Source organism: Solanum tuberosum, unplaced genomic scaffold (assembly GCF_000226075.1).
Source record: "Solanum tuberosum cultivar DM 1-3 516 R44 unplaced genomic scaffold, SolTub_3.0 scf00261, whole genome shotgun sequence".
Taxonomy (NCBI): Eukaryota; Viridiplantae; Streptophyta; class Magnoliopsida; order Solanales; family Solanaceae; genus Solanum; species Solanum tuberosum.
Window position 1 is genome coordinate 251,501 of NW_006239185.1, and position 9,921 is coordinate 261,421.

Here is a 9,921-nt window from a genome sequence, read left to right on the forward strand (position 1 = left end):
TTATTTTAAGGTCCGATCCAAGCCCAAGCCCCCTGTCCAAGTCTAAGTCTTTGATATTTTATTTATATTAATTTAAATACGTACTTAGACAATTACATGAGATCATTGTTAAAGTAAAGGTAATAGATTGAAAAAATAAATGACTATAAATGTTTGGGAAGATTCTAACCTTAAGGAATTTGAAAGAATAAAATTCTTAACTCCGAATTTAAAATTGTTACATAGACAAAGAAGAGAAAATAATAAATTTGTAATCTATCGGTAATGATCATTTAAGGAAATATATTCTACCTAATTCAATCGCGATGATGGAAGCTTCACTCAATAAAACTTTTATTTATTATTACATGTTGCACAAGTAAATATAAATAATTATAATTGAAATAGTTATCGATAATTGTTCCTTCACTTCTAATTCAATTAAACTTAGCACTTATGACGTGTTGTTAAATAGTGTATGAATTGACACATTATCACTTCAATGTATTCCTACAGAAATATTACAAAGTTCTTTTTACAATCCTTCTGAAATCCATATTTTCGTCAAGGTTGTATGTGAGCTCATAACAATGTGCATCTAGAAACTTCATCCCAAAATTATTTAAGCCTAATCACCCAAATTTAAGCCGATGTATCGGTAGGGTTTTTTCAAGAATTATTCTTGTCCTTAAATATATGATTTTAAAAAAAAATTGGTATATACCAATTTATAAGTTTATAATCACATTTTTACTATAAATGCCCAGTTATATGCGATCTCCAAACAATGTACATTTGATAAGTTTATCGTAAACTTATCTACAAGTAGTTTTTGTAGTTATTTTATATATGAATCAAAATATAATAATGATTCTAACTAAAACTTTTATTATATAGTTTTCTTAGTAATACTTTTGGTTTACAAATATATGTTCAACTAAATAAAACTATTCTTAAATATATGTTGTATGCAGGGCTGGTGGATGAGGTGCGGCAAATTTTCATTCCAGAAGCAGTTTACACCAAAAGAATATGACAGTCCATTGGTGTCCCTGGAATGGCCAGATGGTTAAGGGAAGAAAAAAATGTAGACGAAGATGATGAATCAAAGAAGATGATTCATCAAGCTTCAATTTCAAGTATCAAGTGTAATACTCGTATATTAATTTGTAACCAACTTGACCAGATTCAGCGATTAATAAATGAGAAAATATGGGCGGTGCATCATATTATTACTACTGACGTTTTCAAAGAAGATAGAAAAGAAGTTGTTGACGAAGCATTGAGGAATACTGTTTTGCAACCATGCCTAGATATTGTGAAAAGATTTCTCAAAATTGATGATCACAATATTATTATTGAGTGTACATACACTATCATTATCTCTATCTTCTGTTATTTTGTCTCTTGGTTACTTTAATTTTTGACTTATTTTGTACCGTTTGTATCGGACTACAAATATATATACTATTCTTGTCTGTAAAAATATTTTTATTTATCGAGAAAATATTTAAGCTTTATAAAAAAATTATTTTAATGTCCGATCCAAGCCCAAGCCCCAAGTCCAAGTCCACGTCTTTGATATTTAATATATGTTAATATAAATACGTACTTACATAATTACATGAGATCATTCTTAATGTCAAGGTAATAGAGTGAAAAAATAAATGACTATAAATGTTTGGGATGATTTTAACCTTAAAGAATTTGAAAGAATAAAATTCTTAACTCCAAATATAAAATTGTTACGTAGACAAAGAAGAGAAAATAATAAATTTGTAATCTATCGGTAATGATCATTTAAGGAAATATATTCTACCCAATTCAATCACGATAATGGAAGCTTCATTCAATAAAATATTTATCTATTATTACAAGTTGCACAAGTAAATATAAATAATTGTAATTGAAATAGTTATTGATAATTGTTCCTTCACTTCTAATTCAATTAGACTTAGCACATATGACATGTTGTTAAGTAGTGTATGAATTGACAGATTATCACTTCAGTGTATTCCTTCAGAAATATTACTGAGTTCTTTTTACAATCCTTATGAAATCCATATTTTCGTCAATCTTGTATGTGATCTCATAACAATGTCCACCTAGAAACTTCATCCCATAATTATTGAAGCCTAATCATCCAAATTCAAGTTGACGTATCTGTAGTTTTTTTTCAAAATAATTTCTTATCTTTGAATAAATGTTTTTTAATTTTTTTTTGTATATACCAATTCATAAGTTCATAATCACATTTTTACTATAAATGCCCAGTTATATGCGATCTCCAGACAATGTACATTTGATACCTTTATCCTAAAATTATCTGCAGGTAGTTTTTGTTGTTATTTTATATATGAATTAAAATATAATAATGACTCTATCTAAACCATTTCTTATATAGTTTTCTGAATAATACTTTTGGTTTTCAAATATATGTTTAACTAAATAAAACTATTCTTAAATTTATGTTGCATGTAGGGCTGGTGTATGAGGTGTGGCATATTTTCATTCCATATGCAGATTACACCAAAGGAATCCGACGGTCCATTGGTGTCCCTGAAATGGCCAGATATTTAAGGAAAGAAAAAAATATAGACGGAGATGATGAATCAAAGAAGATGATTCTTCAAGCTTCAATTTCAAGTATCAATCATAATACTGATGTGTCAACAAATTGGACTCATTTAGGGCTATATTTTAATATATTTAGTGTCCTTAAATGCATATTTTGTCTCAATAAGGGATATAAATCCTTTAGTTTCAGGTATTTGAATTGAGAGACTAAAGCATGGTCGCTATTGAGCAGAAAGGAACAATGCAGCTGAAAGAACGAAGAAATGAAGGCCTGAGAATCGCCTATCCCATTAGGCGATTCGCCGAAGGGTCTTAGTCTCGCCTAATGTTCCAGTGTGGGATGCCCTGAAGGAAAAGATCATGTCGACGATTGATAGAAGCAGTCGGTGCGTCGCCGAACAATCCGCGAAATAGTGATATATCTCCCAATGATACAAAACGCGAAGATGATGTAAGCTAAAGCAAAACGGCGATGGAATATACCACAGGGCGGATCACCAAGTTGACCGGCGATCCAAACTAACTGCGCCGAGTGGTCCTTCACAGCACAAATTTTTGAAAACTATAACTACTCGCTTAAATTTGTAGCTGAGTATCGAATTTTTATCTGAGACATAGAAATTTTCATTATTATTCAGTTTTAGTTCTTAGAGTTTTTAGGAGACATTGTTCTTGAGCTTTAAGGATTTGAAGGTTTCCAATTCCAAAAATTTGGAAGTGCGTATTGAAGAATTTTCATCTTTGATGTGTGTAAAGACATTTTCTATCGTACCCGCTTGATGGAAACATTTTTCGGTATTTATTTCTATCTCTTTACTATGTCTAGCTAAAATCCCAATTCTTGGGGTGTGATTATGTGAATATGGGTTTAATTTACTACTGGGTGTTGCTAATTAATAGCCTATTTGTTGTTTAAATGTTATTTCGTTCAGTAGTTGTTTTTGAATTTAATGGATTGTAGTTGCAAATACAATTTTTACTTCGTGTTTTTGACTTGCTCGAGAGAGAGGTTTTAAAACCAAAACTGCTGAAGCGATAGCATGTGGTTAGTGGGTTGTCATGGGTTCAGCTCGAGAGAGTGAATCCTAAACCATTTCCCACACATTTAACTCAAGAGACTGAATGGGCTAAGGCGAAGGTTGTGCTTAATTGCTGCTGATCGATGTTCGAGAGAAACCGATTTGATTCGGGGTGAATTGTTCGAGAGAAAATTTACCCCTATGAAAGTCTAGCTTAGTTACAAATTTACAGAAATTGATTATCAATTGCAATCACCCGGTTGTTTACCTTAGCCCATATTCCTATCACATCCCAAGAATCCCGTCTCCATATTCGTATCGTAATACTATTCGCTATTTTTGCTTACTAGTTTAATACAAACCCCCTCCCCCTTTAATTGATAATTGACATTCGTGTCACCCTTTGATTTAGTATGCTTTTATTCGTTAATGTCTTTAACTATGATTGATTAGAACATAGTTTTACTTTTCTACTTGATTCCCGACTACTAACTGCTCCCTTGGGACTCGACCCCAACTCACTAGTTAGGTTAATTACTATTGAACGATCGTTGATGTTTAGAATTGGATGAACCATCTTTGATTAGGTTAAACCAATCAAAATGGCCCCGTTGCTGGGAGTGGTAATAGTTGAGAATTTTTAGTTAAGTTGAATTTTTGTTCTTGTTAATTATAGTGAACTTACTTAATTTTTAGTTTTGTTTTTCTTTGTTACTTCTTTGACACCGAGAAGGTGAATAGATGGATTTTCCTCCGTTGGAAGTAATGATGTTCCGGGATAAAATTCTAACCTTCAAGCAATTGGAAGGCGAACTCCTTCATGAGTCATGGTTAAGGTTCAAAGCACTTCTGATTCAATGCCCTACTCATGAAATTCCCGATGTAGTCCTTCTGGAATATTTTTATAGAAGTCTGGGTCCAGGGAACAAAATGTTAGTTGATCAACTTATCCCAGGTAGTCTAGTACGACAACCCTATCTTATAGCAGCCCAACTGCTTGACAACTTGACTGAGCCTAATCAAACAGTAAAAAGAGACTTCAACATAGCAGTCCTGTTAACTCAGTTGGATGAGCTAACCAAGAAGATTAGAGAGCTTGAAGTCCAGTGCAACAAGAACGGTCGCTATATTCCTCTTTATGAACGAAGAAAACTTAAGAACAAGCAGGATGGACAAATCGAAGCAATGCTCACACTTCTGCTCCAAAAAGCGAATGAGCAGGATAGGGTGCTGGAGGAGTTGGGGGAGAATGTCTTGATGCTGAACCAGATGACAACTTCCCATTCCATGCCCATTTAGCTACTGGGATCCCAAATGGACCAAGTGTTGTCTTCTCTCTACCCAAATCCAAAAGCGGGGTGTCCTTACGAAAATGAGGCAAACCCCACTAATGGAGTTTGATTAAGGATTTGCGTCGTGCCACGACGTTAACTAAGGTGCTTCTTGGGAGGCAACCCAAGGTTTTATAACTTTAAGTTTATTTTAGAATAATGGTGTGTTAAATGTGCAGGACAAAGTGAGGAAAGTGTTTGAAAAATTCAAGAGTTGGCGAGCTAAAGGTTCAGTCGGCGTATTGCCGAAAGCTGCCAGCAACCCTGACTTAGACCGCCGTTGGAGTCAAGAAAAAATCAACTTGGAGTCTGTAAAACTTGGCGTGCTCAAGAAATTATTGGCAGATCGCCGAACAGTTAGGCGATTGCGCACTAGTCCGCCGATTGGACTCCCAGTTTAACAAAAAGTTCTATACAATTCAGCGAGGTAAGTGATCGTTCGGCGTGTCGCCTAGTAGTTTGGCGAGCATAACTAATGTCACCGAATGGTCGAGATCTGGATGGCTTTTATAAGGCCAAAGGTTTAAACTTTCAATCCTTTTCATTTTCCCTCACTTTCAACTTTCACAAACTCGCACCTACTTAGTACTTTCAATATTTCCGCATTCTATAAGTATTTTAGTTGATTGATTTGTGCTCGGAATTGATTACTTTGCTGCCTAGCATTACAATATTGTTTTAATCGGCAGTAAAGGTTGGTTTTCCAAACCCCGCATTTACTCTTGGTATTTGTACTCTTATGCAATTGATCTTATCTTATTGAAGTGTGCTAGACCTCTTTGATAGGATTAGAATGCCTCATTATCAACTTTAATTCGATAATCTTGCATGTAGCTTCTTTATGGTTGAAATCTCGTAATTTTGCATCGTAAAGTGAATTAAATCTCTAGGGGTTGTGCTTGCATGTTGATGGGTGCTATGGGCCTAGTTTTAATTTGAGTTGTGCATGGTTTGATTTTGTTTCGAGGGTTGCGAGGTTGACTTTGAGAAGTTGGGTTGAAAATAGGCACGTTGAGTCATTTGGCGAGCTGGGTCGAGCTCACCGGACCACTCGGTTGTTCGCCTAATGTCCCTATCTCGAATTTAACTTCATGCTCTATGAGTTGCTGGATTCTGAAATTATAGGCGAGAAGCACGGAGGGCACTCGGTGACTCACCGAAAGTCTTCTCTCTCGCCCTTTGTCTGCTCCCCATGAGTCCCTTTTGCACTATAACTTTTAGCGGACAATCCCTTGCTCGCCGAAAGGTGTTGGCGATTTGCCAAGTCGTTCAGCGAGTCGATTTGCAACCGAGTTTTTGTGCTTTTTTTTTTATTTCTTCTAACTTTTTCTCGATATTTTGGACATGGCCTGACCAAAAGTGGCTAGGAGAAACATGTCACCCTGAAAAATAAGAGCACGGATTTTCAAAATGAATGAACGGAGGACAAATCCTCCCAAGAAAGGACGACAAGGACCTCCACCTGGAGACAAAGGCAAGGGAAAAGGGGCTATTTCTAATAAGGAGAGTACTCCCCGAGGCACCTCTATTCCTTCATGGGCACGGGGATTCTATTCAGCTATGCAAAATTTTTTGTCGAATGCACATGTGGCAGCACTAAGTGTATCTGATAATAATGCTCCTCCTGAGGCAGCACCGGGCACCGATGCCCAAACAGATAGAGCGACTACTTTGACAGGATCCCCTTTCTACCTCCCTCTCTGTCTTTCTTTATTTTAACTTTTGGATAATTTTGTTTGCATTTGAGGACAAATGATTTTATTTGTGGTGGGGTGAGGCCCACCTTTCTTTTGTGATTGATGTTTTTTGTATATATTTGGGTTGTGATGCTTAAAATTGTGTTTTATACTGCTTTTTGTGGATGTTTGAGCCTGTGGCTCCTTATGCTTTAATTGTAAATGATTTTTTACTTTCCAAAAATTTTCCCTACCTCTTGTATGTGTAGGAATTCTTTTGCAAATTTGAGTCTCAGTTTTGATCAATACCGATGACTGGAATAGTGCTCATAATCGAACAAACATAAATGTGTTGCTACGATGAGACCAAATGAAGTTGCATAGACAATATGTGAAATTTTTGCATCTCATTGTGATTAGCCAATTATTAAATTGATTTTATTGTGATGAACATTGCACACTAGCGAAAGTGTGGAGTCTTGTTTGATTTTGGTGTCGATGCCTTGTTGATAAGCCTACCATGAACCATGCATGATAACACCTAGAATTTGCCCCGTAGGTCCGATCGACTAAGTGAGGCTATCTCTTGAAATGATCTTAGGCAACTTTGAAGCGTGTGAGCCAATTTGACATTATACCTCTTTTGTGGCCTACCTTGTGAGTGTGTGAACCTCTTTTGAACACCCCTTGAGCCTTACCTTCTCTTGGAAGAAACTTGATGAAAACATAACGTTTCCTTATCCATTACCCATAATCCTCATGATTTGTGGTTTATTTGAATAACCAACTAAGGCCAAAAGCCTAAGTTGGGGATGTGGTGAAAGGAGAAGGCAAATCAAGGAGTGCAAGAAAATTCCCTTTTATCCATGTGTTGAGAAAAATGGAACCCCTCCATACAAAAAAAAAGAGAGATGAAAGAGAAGAAATGAATGAAAAAGAAAAAGAAAATGTTGTGGAATAAAGTTAGGAAAATGCAAAAAGAAATGGGTTTTCCAACAGACTATTGAAAGTGAATAATTGGATGCCTTGTGAGCACGAATGAACTTGATGAGGAAAAGGAAAGAAAGTGTTGTGAGTACCACATTTCATAAGGATAAAAATCACTAAGCCTAAATGACCATACATTTAAACTCAGCCCCATTACATGCCTTCAAAAGACCTTTTTGATCTTGAGTAAGCTAAAACAATTGTCAATTGGAAAATACGGGCAAACCTATGGGTGAAAGCATGCATTCTGTTCATCTTTGTGAGTGTGAGCGTTGCATTTGATTCCAGAACTTTAAATGATTGAACCATTGTGTGTGAAAATGGAATCATTCTTTGTGTGAGGGCATTTGAACACTTTTGTTGAGCTTGAACATGCAATTGAAGCAGATACTGTGAGCTTGAGAATCTTTGATAATGGTGTGCCACAACATCTAGGCTAGAAATAGAATAATATGAGTGTTTATAGACTCGTTAACTTACAAATTATGCATATATATTCGATAGATTGGAAAGGTTCGGAGGCATTGAGGAAAGGAAAAGTTTTGGAAAAGTAGCTTGCTTAACTTCGGTTCTTCGGTGGAGGTATGTTATGGTTTATTCTATTTGATAGATAGACTCTTAATAGTGATTGATATGCATTGAATGATATTATGAAGTTCTCTATGTACTTAATTGTGTGATTGTTTAGCTTGGTTGTGTGGTTTGTGATTGGTCTGAAATCCTGAGACCGTGGAATTTATAATCTTGAACCTTATATATCGAAGTGATGCCTTGAATAAAGAAGGCTTGATGAAATATTGTTAATGAATTGAAAAGTGGTGATAATAAATGATAACTTAATGATATTATTGGATCGAAGTGTCACGTTTTGACACGGTATAATTGGATCGGAGTGTCACGTTTCGACACGGTATAATTGGATCGGAGTGTCACATTTCAACACGGTATTATTGGAACTGAGTGTCACGTTCCGACACGGTATTTTTGGATCGGAGTGTCACGTTCCAACACGATATAATTGGATCGAAGTGTCATTTTCAGACACGGTAATATTAAAGGAAAACTATATTGAATTAACTTAATGTTCTATATCTCAAAGAACTCAATTCCCAAATTAGTATGGTTTGGAGGCATGAGTCCTCATGTGTGATCTTGATATTGTTGATCGATTACGTACTTACTTTAGTGTTGTTGACACTGATTCATGTGTTTGTTGCTTGCCACCTGCTAAGTGTCATAGTTGATTTTATACTATTATTCATTACATATTAGTTTCTATTTTGGGTTGGCCGGTGATATCTACTCAGTACATGTTGCCCTGTACTAAGCCCTACTTGTGTTTTTTCTTTGTTTTCCTTTTGTGGAGTGCAGCGAGTGTATCAGTGACTTCGAGTCACCCTCAGCTCTAGCCAGTCTCCAGCACATCAGGTTCTAGGGTGAGCTATTCATTCCAGCTCGTGTTTGATTCTCCTGGTCATGGTATGATGTCCTTAGTTTCGGACAAAACTATTTTATTCATTTATTTTGGTGTCTTTAATACTCTTAGACTTAGTATTTGAAGAGTAAATATCCTTGATGTGATGACTTTCAAGTTTTGGGGATAAGTTGTAATAAACTTTAGAGGTTGATTTGATTGGTTACTTTAACAAGTTGTGAGCTAAAGCATTTTTTTGTTATTCGGAGTTGAATTATTGATATATGTTGGGGTTTAAGTTCTTTGGTTCGCCCACTTAGGAGGTTAAGTGTGGGTGCCACTCACGACTCATTTTGGGTCGTGACAAAAGTGGTGTTCATTATGGGAGCAACAGGAACGGGAAAATCTCGTCTCTCTGTTGACCTTGTCACCCATTTTCGAGAAGAAATAATCAAGTCGGACAAAATGCAAGTATATAAGGGACTTGAAATCGTGACCAACAAGATCACACACGTTGACAAACAAGATGTACGACATTATTTGCTAGGTATACATATTTCAAAAAGACATTTTGTTATTCGTTTATTTTAATATGAATATTAATTGACAGTTATTTTGTTTCACCAATTTTAGGTAAAATTGAGCTAGATTCCGACTTCACGGCCGAAGATATCTGTCTGAAGTCCATTATCTACATAGAAATTTTTTAGGAGACTCAATGTGTTCCAATTTTTGTTGGAGGTCAAATTTGTATATTGAAAAACTTGTGGAAGACCCTGTATTCATGTTCAAACATAAGTATGACAGTTGCTTTATTTGGATTGATGTAGAGCAATCAGTCTTGAACCGTAGAGTTGACACGAGGGTTGATGAAATGGTCAATGCAGGTAGTTTTTGTAGTTATTTTATATATGAATCAAAATATAATAATGACTCTA

General features: G+C 35.6%; 1 pseudogene; it reads left to right on the forward strand.

Annotated features, from left to right (window-relative positions):
* The first annotated feature begins 6,316 nt into the window (after window positions 1–6,316).
* LOC107062719 (adenylate isopentenyltransferase 7, mitochondrial-like) overlaps window positions 6,317–9,921 on the forward strand; it is a 12,813-nt pseudogene continuing 9,208 nt past the window's right edge.